Raw genomic sequence first — 17,877 nt, forward strand, 5'->3', positions numbered from 1 at the left:
TGGCTAAAATGCGTCGGTCTGTCAAAGGGGAAATACTAACTTGCACTGTTTTTAATGAAACGGTGCGTACAACAGTGGAACATATTTTTTCATTACTCTATTAGAAGCACTGCTGCTCTTGGGCCAAATTTTTTACTGTTTGAATGAAGATTTTGAATACCTTCCTCGTGTAAGCTTGATTGAAAAATATTTGATTCCTAAAAATAAAAATTAAATGGAATTTGCTTAGCTGAAATAAAATAAAATAAAATTGCAGTTTAATTAAAAATGGGTTGTCTCTCATAAAGCGCTTTGTTTAACGTTGTTTAGCTCGACGACCTGACTTCAGATGACATGTTCTAAGAGAAATACTTCATCCACTTCATACGTTTTTTCTAACTAAGAACTTCCTTATGAGAAATTTTACGATCGTATAATTCTTTTATTTTCTCTTTGTAGAATTTGGCATTCTCATAGATTTTTCTTCGGATATTTTTAGCTTTGAAAGCTTATTCGAAATAATAACTGGTGAAGTAGTATTTTCTTCTAAAAAGACATTCTTTAAGTGTTTCGGTATTTGTTTCAGTTCCACCTCATGTGCATGCAAAACAAAAGGCAAAACTTTAGACTTAGAAAGAATCAAACCTAAATCAGAATGAATAGAAAATAAATTTTCCAACTCACTGATTTCCACATTGTAGTCTTCTAACTCCCTGTATAGATAAAAAGATACATTAGTTTCTACAAACTTATTTGCCAAATGATCAATAATATCAACATAATTTATGCTCGCCACTTTGTCTAGGTGTTTCATTTTCTTATACACATCAAATCTAACGATCTCACCATCAAACTCCAAGGTTAAAATCTCGCTTCTTAAGTCAAGTTTTGTGTGCGATGTACTTAGAAAAGGACACCCCAATAGAATATCAGAAGTAGTATTAGTGCGATCATTCTCCATGTCAATTACATAAAAATCAGCAGGAAATATTAAATTTTTACCTTTACCATCACATTTTCCAAGAGTCATTTTAGATAGATTACAGATCTGTCAGCAAGCTGAATTGATATTTTATATCCTTCAAGGGCTCATTAGTAATCATATTGTAAATAGAGAAACATTTCATTAATAGAGGCAACAAGATCACATAAGGCTCGTTTTATCCCAACTTTGCCAATTTTACAGGGTATTACGAACATACCTTGGTCTTTCAATTTTGGTAGCAACTTTTGTTGGAATAATCCTGAGACGTGTTATCCTAGATTTACATTCTTGTTCCCGGTAAGTTTTCTCTTTGTTGTGCAAAGCTCCTTCAAAAACTGGGCATATCTTGGAACTTTTCAGATAACCTCAAAGAGAGGTATATTGATTTACACCTTCCGAAATACATCTAGTATTTCCTTTTCCTCATCTTGTTTATCCATTTTGACCAACCTTGATGGATAGGTGGTGGTACGTCATAGGGAGATGGCGTTGGATCCGTTTGTACTTTATATCTCTTCTTTTGAGATCCTGAGTCAACAATCTTCTTTCCTTTCAGGATTGCTTCATCTTCTAGAACATGTGGCGCAACCACTGTACTACTCCAAAAAGTGATGGCGCTGACATTCTCCCTTGGATTTACCTCAGTTTGAGATGAAAATTTACCTTGCGATTCCAAACGTCCTACGGTCTGAGTCAGTTGGCTTATCTGCTTGTCTATCTCTTGGAAGTGGGCTTCAATATGAATCTGGAGCTTTTCTTAGGAAATAGCTAATCTTTCAACAATTGATTCTAATGATAACTTCTGCAGGCCTTGAGTTTTGAGCGTAATTAAAATTTGGGTGATCCCTCCATCCTAGGTTGTAAGTATTACTGTAGGGATTATAAGCCCTCTGGGGAGGTCCTGGAAAGTTCCCTAATGCATTAACTTGAGATGTTGTGTCATCTTGAATCAGTGGACAGTCGTCTGTTGGATGATCAAGTAATGCATATATTCCACATAATCTGTCGGGTCATATCTTTCCTGCAACCAGAGAGTTGACTCTTTCATCTAATTTATCTATCTTACTTTCTAAAGAATATGAACTTATCTCGTGAACCCTTTGAGGATGTTCATTAGTTGGGCGAAACTTTTGAGAATTTACAACCATCGTGGAAATTAAATCTTTAGCCTCGATAGGAGTCATGTTCACTAAAGCTCCTACACTGGCAGTATTAATTATCTTCATTTATAGGGAATTTAATCTTTCATAAAAATATTGAAGGAGTGTTTGTTCGGTTAACCCATGTTGTGGGAAACTAGAACATAACTTTTTAAATCTCTCCCAATAGTCATATAGTGACTCTCCCTATAGTCGCTTGATTCCAAGTATTCTTCTTTGTAACTCGCTTGCTTTCATCGCATGGAAAAACCTATCAAGAAAAATGCGAGTCATTTGAGCCCATGTAGTAATAGAATTTGGGGTACATAAAATAATCATTCTTTAGCCGATTCGGCTAAGGAAAAAGGAAAAGTTCTAAGTTTGATTTGGTTCTCATTTACTCCATGTAGTTTCATGATGGAGTAGACCATGTGAAATTTCGTGAGATGTTTATGTGGATTCTCATTTGGTAATCCACGAAAGGTAGGGAGGAGATTAATAAGGCCAGTTTTTAACTGGTATTGAGTTTCGCCTTGGAGAAAATTAATGCACAAAGGTTCTTGTTCAGTAGGAGTCACCACTAACTCTTTGATAATGGGATTGACCATCGAATTTGGTTCTGTTTTAACGGATTCACTTGAACTTGATTCTGGATTTGATTATGAATCTAATTGTTGTCCCCCTCTTTCCCGAAGCATTTGTGTGTGAAGTCTCTGAGTTCTGCCTTTTATTTTCGGGTCGTACTCCACAAATTTGCCCGGGTTTGTGCTGGTCGTAAATAAAAAAAATAGTAACTTTGGTGAAGTCCCCGACAATGGCATCAATTTAACAACTTTCATTTTGTTATCAAAATAAATTATTTCTTCTCAATTAATAAATAAAGGAAATACGTAGTAAATAGAAGTAAGGGTCGATCCACAGGGACTTAGAAAATTCTTAAATTTTGGTTTGAATTGCTTTGAACAGGAATTATGTAGTAGATAAAAAGGGGGTTTTGGTAAAAATGATTAAATAATAGAAAGTGATTTAAAGTAAAAATAAAGAATGTAAAGTTGAAAATGAATATAGTAAAAACAACCTCGATTTGACTCAATTTCCTTCAGAACATTGAATTAGATTTTCCCTTTGGATTCACGTCGGTTACTTTGTTTACAAGGGCAATCCTCGTGACTCTTCTTTGTATACTAAATACCTAAGGCAATATTTGATTCCGGCTTCGGAAATTGATTTGATCAACATCAATTATCGTAGATCAATAACTGTTTAAGTTTGTGAAGACCGACTCAGATTGTTGTTTCAATAACTACTAATTTTGATCTCAATTCCCTCTTAGCAAGACAATCTCGACAAGTGTGTTCCCAGGAAGTCGAATGTGCTTTCAATAAGCCGATCATTCATTCTACACATTTAATCGCAACAGTATCTTGACCAAAGTCAATATTTGATTTTGAAAGCTATTTTGATTTTGATAAAAGTTATACTTAACTGTTTAAAAATAAAACTTAAAATAAAATAAAAATTAAAACTTGAAAAGAAAAGAAACAATTTTATAAAACTAGAAGTAAGAAGAAGATTGAAATCTGAGTTCTGAGTTTAGGCATACTTCAAGAGGGTATTTATAGCTTCTAAAACCCTAGAGATAAATATAAAAATAAAAATAATCCTAAAGATAATTCCAAATGTTTTTTAAATTTAAACTTTAAAATTTAAAAGCAAATCTCCTAAGATATCACTGCCCGTCCACCTTCCAAAAGGCACTGACTAGATCTTCAAGAAAACTGATGCTGACTGGACCTTTTAGACTCTGTCACGTCAGACCGTGTCATGCCTAGAGTTGTGCCTATGTTTCCAGTCATGACCAAATAATAAAAAAATGCAGAATGTGCCTTTTTCGCTATTAATTCTGGAAAGTTAGGTCATTCACAAAAATAAACATAACACAACCAAATCAACAACAATAAATCTATAAGATCAAAGAAAAGACAATCAAATATAATCGATTTAGAACACACATAAAAGGAGAATGTTGTTAATTGGAATAAAAGAAAGTAAAAAAAATGGGAGCTGTCTTGTGATTCTTGTTGTTTTGTCTATTTTGAGCTCATTTTATTCTTCAAGACATTATTCACTCATCCATCCTTACAAACACTGTCACCAGTTCACCGCCAATCAATTGGCGATTCTAACTCCAAGGAATCCAATTTTAGAAACAAAGGTCGTCATCTACTAACAAACAGGTTCATGTCTCATTGAATTGTTGAAAGTAATCAAAGGTGGGGCCCATCTGAATTGTTTTCAGCAGAAATTTTTAAAATTGGGGGGGCACAACACATTCATTTTCAACAAAAGGGGCACCGAATTCGGTGCCCCAATATTTTATTGAAATTATAAATGGGTTAATTATTTTTTAGCCATTGCACACTTTAGGGTATTTACAAGATTAGTCCTATGTTTCAACTATAAATACCCTAGCTCATTTAGCTTCAAAATCATCCCAAAAATCATTTCTTTCTCCCAATACTAGAGAGCTTTCTTGTGAATAGTGAGTGTTTTGTAAACACCTGTAAATTTTCTCTCTTAGTAAAAGATCTGTAGCAGTCCGGAGACGTAAGCACAATTGGCTGAACTCCGTTATCAATTTCGGGTATTATTTTTCCGCTTTTATTTCGTATTCTCACAAATCTGATTATAGGGAAATTACTTGTACTCGATTTATTTCCTAACAACTGGCATCAGAGCTTTTTGGTTGTGAATTCTATCAATTTTTTGCGAGGTTACTATTCGGGTTACTATTCATATGAATAGTGAATTTCATGAATAGCGAAATTCGGTTGGCGATACGAGTTTGTCGACGGAGGTGTTCTAATACACGACGGTTCGTAGAAATTGTCAGAAACGATCCAAACGAAGCCAGATTCGAGTGGGAGCGATGGCTGCAGACGAAGGGAAGGTGAAAATTGAAAAGTTCGATGGTGCGGACTTTGGATTTTGGAAGATGCAAATTGAAGATTTTCTGTACCAAAAAAATCTATATCAACCCCTCTCAGGAAAACAACCAGAGGGTATGAAGAATGAAGACTGGGCTCTTCTCGACAGACAAGCCCTCGGAGTTATCCGACTGACGTTATCCCGCAATGTTGCTTTCAACATAGCAAAGAAAAAGACCACGGCGGATCTTATGGCTGCTCTCTCCAGTATGTATGAGAAGCCATCGGCCTCAAAAAAAGTTCATTTGATGAGGCGATTATTCAATTTGCGGATGGTGGAAGGGGCATCGGTGGCAAAACACCTAAATGAACTCAACACAATCACAACCCAGTTGAGTTCAGTGGAAATTGAGTTCGATGATAAAGTTCGAGCTTTAATTCTCTTATCATCTATACCAGACAGCTGGAATGCTACTGTTACAGAAGTCAGCAGCTCGTCGGGGAATAACAAATTGAAATTCGACGATGTTCGGGATATGGTATTGAGCGAAGAAATTCGACGGAGAGAATCGGGTGAAGCATCAACCTCCTCAGCCTTGCACACGGAGTCCAGAGGGAGAACTTCAGAAAGAAATTCAAATCGTGGCAGATCGAAATCCAGAAGGGGAAAATCAAGAACAGGAAATAAAGATTTTACCTGTTATAATTGCGGCAAGAAGGGTCACTTCAAAAGAGATTGTCGAGCACCGAAGAAAAATACCGGCGCACAGGAATCTGCCAACATGACAGAGGAGACAGGTGATGCCATGATTCTAAGCGTCAACAGTCCGATTGAATCATGGATCTTAGATTCAGGGGCATCTTTCCACTCCACCCCATGCCAAGAAATCATGGAGAACTATATCAGTGGTGATTTTGGGAAGGTTCATCTTGCTGATGATGAAACCTTGAAGATCGTCGAAAAAGGAGACATCAGACTAAAGCTGCCAAACCAGACCACCTGGAAGCTGACAGGAGTGAGACATATTCCTAGCCTCAAAAGAAATCTGATTTCTGTTGGACAGCTTGATGGAGAAGGTTGTAGTACAACCTTTTCAGGCTGTGAATGGAAGATTACCAAAGGAGCACTCGTCATTGCTCGTGGTAAGAAGACTGGTACTCTCTATGTAACCTCGAATTTAGAGAATATCATTGCAGTAGCAATGCTGACGGAAATCAAACCTATGGCACCAAAGGCTTGGCCATATGAGCGAGAAAGGGTGAAGACTTTTGTCAAAAGGGAAACTGCCGGATCTAAAGAAGTAGATGTCGGACTATGCGAGGATTGCATCTTTGGTAAACAAAAGAAAGTCAGCTTTACAAAGATTGGCAAGACTCCCAAGGCAGAAAGGTTAGAATTGGTTCATACTGATGTATGGGGATCATCCCCAGTTCCATCTCTTACAGGCTCACTATATTATGTCACCTTCATCGATGATTCAACAAGGAAGGTGTGGGTTATTTTCTGAAGAAGAAATCAGAAGTCTTTGATACCTTCAGAAAATGGAAGGCTGGTGGAAAATGAGACTGGTTTGAAAGTCAAGCGTTGAGGTCTGACATGGAAGAGTACAGAGACGTAGATTCAGAGATTTCTGTGCAAACAATGGGATCAAGATGGAGACAACAGTTCCCATAACACCGCAGCAGAATGGCGTAGCAGAGCGCATGAACAGAACTCTGAATGAACGTGCCAGAAGCATGACGATACATGCCGGATTGCCCAAATCTCTATGGGCTGAAGCTATCAACACTGCAGCTTACCTGATAAACCGTGGGCCCTCAGTTCCTTTGGATGGCAGAATACCAGAGGAAGCTTGGAGCAAAAAAGAAATAAACCTTTCACACTTAAGAGTGTTTGGTTGTATTTCTTATGTACACATAAACTCTGCTGAAAGAAGTAAACTTGATGCTAAGTCCAATAAATGCGTCTTTGTTGGTTACGGTGGTGATGCGTTCGGTTACCGGTTTTGGGACTACGAAAATCGAAAGATCATCAGAAGCAGAGACGTCATTTTCAATGAAAATGTGATGTACAAAGACAGGTCAACCGCAAAATCAAGTAATACCGAAGCTGAAACAAAGAATTTGTTGAGTTCGAGTTGATTTTTGGAAATGATGTTCAGATCAGTCCTGAAGCAGTTCAAGAGGAAGAACCAGGCACACCAGAACTGAGACGCTCCTCCAGAATTCCTAAACCAACCCAACGGTATTCGCCTTCTTTGCACTACTTGTTGCTGACTGACAATGGTGAACCAGAGTGCTATGAACTCGCTTATGTCAAATCAGACGTGGGAATTAGCTGAATTACCACCAGGCAAGAAAGCGCTCCATAACAAGTGGATTTATAGGATCAAAGAAGAGTACGATGGGAGAAAACGCTACAAAGCAAGATTGGTTGTCAAAGGCTTTCAGCATAAAGAAGGTATTGACTACAATGAAATTTTCTCTCCAGTCGTAAAATTGTCTACAATCAGACTGGTGTTGAAAATTATAGCTGCAGAGAATTTACATCTCGAGCAGTTAGATGTAAAGACAGCTTTCCTTCATGGTGATTTGGAGGAAGAAATCTATATGAGGCAGCCAGATTCATAGAGGCAGGCAGAAAAACCTGGTATGCAGGTTGAAGAAGAGCTTGTATGGTTTAAAACAAGCTCCTAAATAGTGGTACAAGAAGTTCGATAGTTTGAGTAACAATGGTTTTACCAGATGCCAAGCGATCATTGTTGCTACATCAAGAGGTTCGACAATAGCTTCATTATTGTTGTACGTTGATGACATGCTCGTTGCAGGATCAAACATGTAAGAGATTATACACTTGAAGCAAAAATTGTCGAAGCAGTTTGCTATGAAGGATCTGGGAGCTGCAAAGCAGATTCTTGGGATGAGGATCAAGAGAGACACAAAGTCGGGGACTTTGACGTTATCACAGGCTGAGTACATCAACAAAGTACTCTCCAGGTTCAACATGCAAGATGCTAAAACAGTAAGTACACCTTTAGGTGTTCATTTCAGACTCTCAAAGACCACAGGAAGAACGTGCACACATGGTGAAGGTACCGTATGCCTCAGCAATTGAAAGTCTGATGTATGCCATGGTTTGTACCAGACCAGATATTGCTCATGCAGTGGGAGCTGTTAACAGGTAATCAGGCAAAGTACACTGGGAAGGTCAAATCAGATATCTGCGGGTACTACAAACAAAGCACTTTGTTTCAAAGGTGGAGATACGATACTGACAGGCTATGTAGATGCTGACTTAGCCGGAAATGTTGACATCAGAAGGAGCACTACAGGGTATGTCTATACTCTAGGAGGTACTGCAGTGAGTTGGGTTTCTCAACTACAGAAGATAGTTGCTCTCTCTACAACTGAAGCAGAATATGTCACTGTTACGGAAGCCAACAAGGAGATGGTTTGGCTCCAAAGTTTCTTGGAAGAGTTAGGCAAGAAACAAGAAAACAATGTTTTGTATTGCGACAGTCAAAGTGCTATCCATCTAGCAAAGAATTCGTCTTTTCATTCCAGAACGAAGCATATACAATTGAGATATCATTTTATTCGGTCTCTTCTGAAGATGGGATTTTGAAACTTGAAAATTAGGGAGCTCAAAATCCGGCAGACATGTTGACAAAGACGGTGACAAAGACAACTGAAGTTGTGTTCAGCTTCAGTTGGCATACTAGATATACAATTGAGATATCATTTTATTCGGTCTCTTCTGGAAGATGGGATTTTGAAACTTGAAAAGATTAGTGGAGCTCAAAATCCGGCAGACATGTTGACAAAGACGGTGACCACAGACAAACTGAAGTTGTGTTCAGCTTCAGTTGGCATACTAGAATAACAAGACTAGAAATGCTGCTGCACTGATCGAGGTGTGAAGATATATTAAAATCAGTCTTCAAGTGGGAGATTGTTGAAAGTAATCAAAGGTGGGGCCCAGCTGAATTGTTTTCAGCAGAAATTTTCAAAATTGGGAGGCACAGCACATTCATTTTCAACAAAAGGGGCACCGAATTCGGTGCCCCAATATTTTATTAAAATTGTAAATGGGTTAATTATTTTTTAGCCATTGCACACTTTAGGGTATTTACAAGATTAGTCCTAAGTTTCAACTATAAATACCCTAGCTCATTTAGCTTCAAAATCATCCCAAAAATCATTTCTTTCTCACAATACTAGAGAGCTTTCTTGTGAGTAGTGAGTGTTTTGTAAACACCTGTAAATTTTCTCTCTTAGTAAAAGATCTGCAGCAGTCCGGAGACGTAAGCACAATTGGCTGAACTCCGTTATCAATTTCGGGTATTATTTTTCCGCTTTTATTTCGTATTCTCACAAATCTGACTATAGGGAAATTACTTGTACTCGATTTATTTCCTAACATGAATCAATCGTGAAAACATTCATTCGAACTAATTATCTGTTTCCTTTTACAGTCACCAGTGGCTCTTTTAATCTCTGTTCCATTTTCTTTTCTGGGTTTTAAGCAAAGATCAATACACAGGAGATGGTGCCAACGACTATTGACCTCTTGAAGGAAGACCTTCCTTTGGAAGAAGGCTCTTTGGTTCTTTCTCAACATGTTAAGGCTGGTCTTGTTCTTGTCGACGTCGTTAATGGCTTCTGTACTGATGGACCTGGAAATCTGGTATCTTTTCATTGCTGCCTGCTTACAAGCCTGAACAACATATTAGTTTCTGCAGGCTTTTAAATGGTAACCTGGGTTCTTGTATTCTCTCTTGTTTATACAGGCTCCGATGAAACCTGATAAACAGATATCCGATATGGTTGAAGAATCTGAGAGACTAGCTAGGATATTCTGTGAGAGAAAATGGCCTGTTTTTGCTTTCCTTGATTCCCATCATCCTGATATTCCCGAGCCTCCGTTCCCTCCTCATTGCTTTGCTGGAACTGATGAATCCAGAATGGTCCCTGGTACTTTATATGATTCTTATTTATTAATTAATTTCTTCATTTTCATTGGATAAATTCAGTGACATGAATGTTTATATATCATAGCTCTACAGTGGCTGGAAAATGAGCCTAATGCAACACTCAGATGAAAAGACTGCATTGACGGTTTCCTTGGTTCAATTGAGAAAGATGGTTCCAATTTGTTTGTAGGTTGGATTAGGGATAATCAGATTAAAGCAGTAAGTACTTTTTTCCAATGATCATAACAGACGGTTCGATTTTGATTGCTCTTTTTATCGTTCAGTCTCACATTTCCATTTCTGGATCTTGAAGATACTGGTTGTAGGTATATGCACAGATATATGTGTACTGGATTTCGTATCTTCGACTTTGTCTGCTCGAAATCGTCAGATTCTGACCCCTCTTGAGGATGTGATCGTCTACTCCAGTGCTTGTGCAACTTTCGACCTTCCAGTTCATGTTGCCAGGAATATCAGTGGCGCCCTGGCTCATCCTCAGGTACTTAAAGAATCATAGATAATAAGTTTTGAGATTTGTTTCAACTGTTGATAAAAACTCTTTGAAATATTGTTGTTGGGCAGGATGTGATGCATCATATAGGTCTATACATGGAAAAAAGTAGGGGAGCAAGGATTGTATCTGAGGTCTCTTTTGCTGCTCTATAAGACTCCATGTGTATTATATGTGAATATTGCACTGAGATAAACAGTGAAATTATACAAATATTCATCTCATGCTGGTAATTACAAATTATAAGACATATAGCCAACAGAAAACATGCTCTTCCAGTTCATGCAGAAAATGAGAAAAGGAAAAGAGTTGTCGTTTGCGAGAGTATCGATAAAAGCGAAGAAAGCTTCTTTGAAGCTAATACAACGAAGCAGCTTACCTATTTGCTACTGTATAACGATCTTAGACCAATGTATTTTCGATGCAGTGCAGGGTGTACCCAGTCAAATATCGATGTCTTTTGCTTTTTTGGTTTGAAACCAAAGATAAAAGACCTCAAAGGAATTCTATTCCTAGTATTCAAGTGCCGTTGGCCACTTTGATTGATCTTGGATCCTGAAAGTTCCAAATCTTCAGTCAATTTTGCCAAAGTCCTCTCAACTTCAAGCTGCAGTGTTCTTGCATTATCTAAACCAGCTTGGAGTTCCTCAGCAACTTTGTTATTCTCTTGTTTCATTTTCGAAATCTCGCTTTGGAATTTCGACGCTTGGTAACTTGTGAACCTGAGATCATCATCTGCAGCACTTGCTTTGAATTCCTTTGTTATCTCTTCTTGAATGTCACACAAAGATGAAAATCGGTTCTTCGGTTCGTCTTTCAGTAATATGCTTCTTTCAACCCAAGCATTCAGTTCTGTCTGAACTTCTGTCAGGTGTTTGTACAATGGTTGAACGTCTGATATTAGTGGAGATTTCACCGTCCCACTTCCATCTAGCTTTTTTCGTTCATTGATTTTCTATACCTCAGCCTGTATATCATTCACTCCATTCTCAAACTTCGATAACTCTTTGACTGCAGTTTTGAATCTGAACCAGCAATCCAAGTTCTCATTTAGCAGTTCATCGATCTTCATACATAACTTTTCTTCGATTTCTGAGAGAGTTTGAGACTGATTATTGAGCATCACCCCAATGTCTTCTTTTACTTCCTCTTCGGATGGTGAAACCAGTGAGGTTTTAACCACGATAGATTTCTCTGTACTTACTCTAGGTTCAGAATATTGATCAGTATTGTTGTTTTGGCTGAGACATGTTCGAGAAAGGTTTAATTCCTGACGCAACGATAGAATCTCTTCGTCTTTCATTGCATTAATGTTCTTCAGTTCCTTTAGCTGCAACATAATATCAGATAGCCTATTCTGGTTATTTGTCTCTACTGCCATGAGCTGCTTCTTGGTATCCCAATAGTTCCTAAGTATTTTAGTGTATTCCATCACTATATTCTGCTCTATGTTGTCCATACCTTCCGAGAATAACTGCTTCCACTCTGGCTCGTCTCCGGGCCCTCTTTCGTGTTCATTCGATTCAATTTTGGAAAGAGTAAGCATTGTCATTGATGAAACCTGTTCCTTTATCTGGTCTTCATATTTCTCAGAATGCTTAGAAGTTTCATGGCTAACCCTGCCTTCATGGGCAGAAACAAGAGCGTCCTCTTCTTTCCGTGACAGACCAGAGACCGCAGCCATCTCCGGTTTCGCACTCTGCAAAACTCCGCATCCATCACTTGCATGCTGGTTCATGTTCTTTTGTTTTTCACTCTCCAATTTGGATTTAACGTCAGCTGGAGAGTTCTTCCTTTCTGATACATCAGCATCCTCAAACTCATGGCCTGCATTCTCCTTCTTCGGCATCTTGTCACAATCATTGATCTTGTTCTCAGATGATTCGACCTCGTCTATCTTGACATTATGCATTTTCACCGAAAGGCAATCAATGTTACTACGTGCTTCGGTAAATTGAGTTTGGAGCTCATTGTTTCGGTCTTCTACAATCCGGTTCAAGTCCTGAACCCAATGCAACTTCTCTTCCATCTTCCTTAACTTGTTCATCAAGTGATTTTTTCCATCAACAAGTCAGCATTTATCAACATATAAACCCTGAATCTGGGCTTGAAGATCATCAGTCTCTACCCTTAGTCTCTTGACAAGAGCCGACTGAAATGAGACCGAAGTTTCTAAGTTGAGCACGTTGTTCACAAGTTCATCAATCCTGTCCTCCATTTCTGCATCACTCAAAGATTCACCAAGTCCAGCCTCGAACTTCTCTTTCATCTTATCCACCAACGACTCCATGTCCATTCTCTTTTTTGATACCTTCACACTCTTCAGCTTCTCCTGCCGGTGGATTTTCCGGGCCGAATTCGTTTAAGACAAACTCGTTCTTGAGTACAAATAACTTCTCCCTGGCATCCTCAATTCTTTTCTGCTCCACATGGGTTTCCATAACCGATCTTTCCTGTTTCTCCTGCAGCCGAACCAATGTCTCTTCGCATGATCTTAAAGCTGTTGCGGCCATAACATTTCGAGCCTCGTTGTCTTCAATGACCCTACCTTCGCCAAATTCATCTTCCAAATTACAAATTTTCTGTTGCATTTGGTTTATCTCATTATCTATTTCCCAATACTTGGCCAATCCACTCTCATAACAACTCTTGGCAAACTCTTTCTCGGTTTGCAATGCCAGGACTTGTTTATGAAGCCTATCGATCTCTTTGATTCCCTCAGCCTTCATCCATTCAGATTTAGCAACTGCAATGGTAGCATCTTTTGTTGATTTCTTAAGTAGCATTTTCTTAGTAGCTGGTGTTATTAAATCCTTGTCAGGGGGCTCAGGAACCATGGAGATATCGTCTATCAAGTTGTCCGGAGACTGGATCGGGGACCTCGGGGAGCCATATTTGCCACCGTAGTCCATAGAGAACTGGATTTGATCGGGACAAACGGAAGCAATTGCGGTGTTGGCAGTTTGCAGGTCACTCGATAAGTGATTGTACCGCTCGGCCAACGCACGGTAAGCTCTGTATGATTCTTCCACGAAACGAATCAATTCTGGCCTCTTTTTTGAAGTACATTTCTGCTCTTTTCGCAAAGGTATCCCCGTCTTCTTCAATGAGTTTAAGCACAGATTTTACCTTTTCATCCATCTCTGAAAATTCCGTTTTATTTTCTCAGAGATTTTCCCACCATATATAGATTCAACTTATATAAAGTTTCATAATTTTAGAAAGAAAAACATAAATGACTATAAACATATACAATACCTTGAAGATTACGTTCCAGCCATTTTGACTGCTTTGTTCTGATGATATGGCTAGCCCACCACCATGAATATGCGTTGCTAGCAGCTCTTTGCAACATCCTTTTTCAGATCCTAACTTGTTTTTCTTCTGTCTCAAAACAACTGCAATACCAAAATGCATGCAAGAAGAAAAAATCGTCTTTCCTGGGTTTCTGCTAACTGGTAATAAGACCCCAAAAACATGCAAAACTCTGGCCTTTTTCTTACTAGCTGTGTGCAACAAAGAAATCGGTGTTCTTCTATATATCTTCTTTTTTTTTTTCTCTGATTGCTTATTTATTTATTCATTTTCAAATAAGAGGCATTGTACCTTATGAAAATCAGTTCAAACGTTATAACAAGTAGCATACCCGCTTGCCTTCGATTTAACTGACTTTTTCTATTTTAGTTATAATATATAGTTTACCAAAGTGTTAGAGAAAAAACAATCAATTTTATTAGAAATATAAGCTAAACTAATCTATTAATGGCTTCGGTTAGATTCGTTTAATTAAAATTTTTGTTTTGAAATAATTTAATTTCACTCGGTTAACAATTATTTAAAAATCAAATTATCTTACTTTAATTAATTAAAAAATATTTATTTATTCAATATATTAATATTTATATATTTTGATAACATAAACCCATTTAGTTATAAAAATACATATTGTATTATGACCAAATACTTGCATATTGATCAATCCCCCGCCGACATGGAGTGGGACGTTAAAAAGGTTGAACTGCTTTACTAATTTAAACATTGAAAAGGATACTTTTAATAGCGTTTAAGATCAAACTAGGAAACGATGTCAGGTATTTAGTTATTCTTTGAAATTATTTGAATAACTAATTTTCAGTATTTGCAGTTAATTATTTTTTGTGTTAAAACAATAAGGATTGACGTGATAATTCAAGACATTTTAATTCCTAACTTTTTAAATTTTAATTAGAATAATATATTTAGATAAAAATAATTAATTGATTAATAACAAACATACGTGGTTAACATGATATTTTCCTAATTCATATCAAGGAGGAGTTGTCATGTACTTTACCTGTCATAGTTTTGTGGGTTTGCTGTTAGATGCCTCCGATTGATAGCATAGCTTGTTTTGTTATTACACTGTGTCGCGGTCGTATTTCGAGTGGGCCCGGAGTTAAATTTCGACTTGAATGGAATAGTTAGAGTCGCCATCGATTATTTATTTTAAGAATAAAAATGGGTTGATCGGACACCCTAATTTCTTACCTGATCTGCATCTTACTAAAGATATGTCGGATTCGGAAGTCGTTACAGTCAATGAATGATTAACACCCTTGAACTAATCTTTAGGTACTAATTAATTTCCAGTCGTCTTAATTAAGAAAATTATAAGTTAAATTAAAAGGTAAAAATTGATCCAAATTACTTAACTTTAATGGATTTAAAAATATACCCTTAAAAAAAGTCAAGAAAAGAGTTAGATACAGTAAAGTGCAAAATCGAATTAAAAAAATGCATGCTGGTGAATTAAAAGAAAGTAAAATAAAACAAAGCAAATAAAGGGTCCATCGAATAGAAGAAAAAGGAAAGAAAAAATGCATAAATAAAAAAATACTAATTGAAAAATTAAATATAAACAAATACTACAATAAATAAAAGAAGTAAAAAAATATAAAAACCTTAAGAAATATCTAAATAACAAAAAAAACTAATCTCCAAAAAAAAGAATAAAATAAATAACATAAAGTAAAGTAAAATAAAATAAAATAAATAAAACAAGATAAAATAAAATAGAAATAAAATAAGAAAAAGATGATTAAATCAAATAAAAAGAAACAAAAAACAAAAATTAAAATTAAAATTAAAAAAAATAAAACCATGATATATATAATAAAAAGAAATAAATAAAAAGGATGAAAAATGTATACATATATATAAATAAAACATTATGTGAAGAAAAATAAAAATAAAAAAATAAAAATATATAGATAACTATTAATATTAAATTAAATAAAGAAATATATATATATATATATATATATAATAGTAATAATAAGGACTAAATTGAAAAAGAAATAAAATAAGAAGCAAAATCTGAAAGGAAATCAAGATTAAAACTGAATTTATGGGGCAAAATTAAAGTTTTAAAAAATGGGGGGACCAAAACTATAATTTCCCCCTTTTTAACGAAAACACGCAAATCATGGGGTTGGATCGGATCAATACGCGGGTCGCCCAGCGAGTCGGTGGGTCGAGTATAAAACCCAACTTTCAAAACACATTCATTTTCCATTCTCCCTTAAAACAGATCAAAACGAAAACCATAAAATCCTCTGAAATGTTCTTGGGTGTTCTTCATTAGATGAAGAACACCACCGTGGAACCTAGAAACCGGTAGGCCACCGCCTCGCCGACCGTTATTCATCGACGGTGGCCAATTTTTTTTTTTTTTTTTGCATTTTCTTAGAGCACTTCTTCCCCCCATCTCGAAAATAAAAACCCTTTTTTCAAAATAGCCTCGGGGAGGGCTAGATCTGAGATTGAAAATCTCGGTTGCCCTCCCCCGATCATTGGCCAACCACCCTTTTTGGGTTTTTCGGGGTCTAAAACAAAAGGAGAAAAAATAAAATGACTCTTATGCAAGCAAAAACCCGAGAAAGGTAAGACTTTTACCTTTTATTTCTCTTCGAAATTGTACAAAATGCTTCAATCTCTTGTGCACTTCTATCGTATATTTCTTGTGTAATTTCTTAGTGATTTCTTGTTGATTTTTATATCAATTTATAGCCTAATATTTACTATTTTTAGTTCTGATTTTTCCTAGAGTTGTACTTGGACTAAAATGCTTGTTGTTTGCTGTTTTTGTGTCTCATGAACACACGTCGTCGGTGAACTCGGAGGTGGCTTTGATCGAGTGGTTTTGCGGTTTACAGTGTTGATAAGGGTGAGAGTTAGGGTTCTAGAAACCCTAATCTATCGATTCAGGTCAGGCTTCAATAGACCGGTTCGGGTTTCTCCAAGACCCAGGTCTACAAGGGTTCTAGGTTGTTGCCCATTTTGTAACATGGCTTTGGGCCTTGGGATTTGGATTGTTGAGCATGCAAATGAAAAAAAACATAAAATAAATATAATATATATGTATCATACTATACAATAATAAAATAAAATAATAATATATATAGTCGGACGAAAATTAGTGTCCACAGCTGCCCCTTTTTGCCCATAGTCGTGTAACGGAAATAGGACAAAGATTGCACGACACAATTTTCGTCTATGAATGTATCACTAAGTTTAACATCCTCCATCTTATCGAATGTCCGCTTTCATGGAGTTGAAATCTGATGTTATGACAGGTTTGTTAATTTGGATCGAATCACAAAATGACTCATTCACCGTGAGGTTGAGTTGAATTGGAAAATTTTGAGCACGATATCCTTCGTCGTGAAGTTGAAAATCAAGCTCAAAGCATTGGAAAGTAGTCCCTGTAAGGTCTTTTAGCCCAATATACTTCGTCGTGAAGCTGAAATTTGACCCGAAGACTGATTTTCCACTGTTGTGTGAAGTTGGGTCAATCCTTTGAGTACGATATCCTTCGTTGTGAAGTCGAAATCGTAAGTGAATCGAAAGTGGCTTCTTGTTGCCGAGCTTGGTCAACCTTGGTATTCTTCTCGACTTAAAGGCCTTGGTGTGAAAATTTGACCGAAATAATAGTTCATTGCTGCTACTTGCGATAGATATGCTCTCGAGCTGAATGTAATCGATTTTGAAAGTTTTTGTTGACAAATAACTCTTCTCACCTTTGAGTTATGTTGTACTTGGCTGAGAGATTGTCCCAGATCTTCTTCTTGACTTAAAAATATCGGCTTCAACCGGAAAGTAGTTCCTCGATGCTATCATCTAGTTGATGTGTCATCGAGTTGAATGGAATCAGACTCGACAGATTTTTTGTTGACAGATAGCCCTTCTCGCCTTGAGCTATGTTGTAAATTTGACATGCTCTTGAACTGAATGGAATTGAACTCGAAGGTATTTTTTGACAAATAACCCTTCTCGCCTTGAGTTATACTGTAAATTTGATATGTCCTTAAGCTGAATGTAATCG

At 36.9% G+C, this 17,877-nt stretch overlaps 2 pseudogenes; one reads left to right on the forward strand and one right to left on the reverse strand.

The window, feature by feature from the left end:
* Positions 1-9,508: 9,508 nt before the first annotated feature.
* On the forward strand, positions 9,509-10,683 carry LOC120195477 (annotated as a pseudogene).
* Positions 10,684-10,893: 210 nt separating this feature from the next.
* On the reverse strand, positions 10,894-13,869 carry LOC120195581 (annotated as a pseudogene).
* Between the last annotated feature and the right edge of the window lie 4,008 nt (positions 13,870-17,877).

The sequence above is a fragment of the Hibiscus syriacus genome, unplaced genomic scaffold, assembly GCF_006381635.1.
Source record: "Hibiscus syriacus cultivar Baekdansim isolate YM2019G1 unplaced genomic scaffold, ASM638163v2 tig00117016_pilon, whole genome shotgun sequence".
NCBI classification, from domain to species: domain Eukaryota; kingdom Viridiplantae; phylum Streptophyta; class Magnoliopsida; order Malvales; family Malvaceae; genus Hibiscus; species Hibiscus syriacus.